At 42.6% G+C, this 617-nt stretch overlaps 1 long non-coding RNA gene across 1 annotated transcript in view; it reads left to right on the forward strand.

Annotated features, from left to right (window-relative positions):
• The window catches only part of LOC105001470, an 11,138-nt gene that overhangs the window by 6,562 nt on the left and 3,959 nt on the right, over positions 1-617 (forward strand). Inside the window, exon 3 of the long non-coding RNA XR_826870.1 lies at positions 67-189. This is a non-coding gene — a long non-coding RNA (uncharacterized LOC105001470). The remainder of the gene's footprint in view (positions 1-66; positions 190-617) is intronic.

Here is a 617-nt window from a genome sequence, read left to right on the forward strand (position 1 = left end):
CTCTGAACTAAAGGTATAGTCTGATCTTGGAGTAATAAGACAGACTTTGTTTATTGTCTTTACTAGGATCCCAATCGTCTGTACTATGAACCAGCTGAGCTGAAGTTATTTGAAAACATTGAGTGTGAATGGCCGTTGTTCTGGACATACTTTATCCTCGATGGGGTCTTCAGTGGCAATGCAGAACAGGTAATGCACTGGGGAAAGGGCTTTTCAGCAGATTGTTATTACGTCTCCCTCTTTCAGTTAATGACTGTGCTGACCTTATGCCTAAATGGAAGTCTTCCTAATAGGGAGGACACAGAGTGGTCTTCACAGGGGTCCTGACCTCCAGGATCCAGTGCCTGATGAGCCGAGGTAAAGCTGATGTAATAATAGTAGAAATAAAGTGTGCAACAAATGTAATGCACTTGTATCATCCTGAAATCACCACATGCCCCTAGGTCTGTGGAAAACTTCTTTTCCACAAAGCTGGTCCCTGGTTCCCAAAAGGTTAAGTACCACTTTCCTAGAGACTAGTAGTTGAGGGTACTGTATTAGAGAATAGCACTGAAACGTGTACATTACCATATGTAAAATAGATGAACAGTGCAAGTTTGATGCATGAAGCAGGGCAC

The sequence above is a fragment of the Bison bison genome, unplaced genomic scaffold, assembly GCF_000754665.1.
Source record: "Bison bison bison isolate TAMUID 2011002044 unplaced genomic scaffold, Bison_UMD1.0 scf7180017854954, whole genome shotgun sequence".
In the NCBI taxonomy this organism is placed as follows: Eukaryota; Metazoa; Chordata; class Mammalia; order Artiodactyla; family Bovidae; genus Bison; species Bison bison.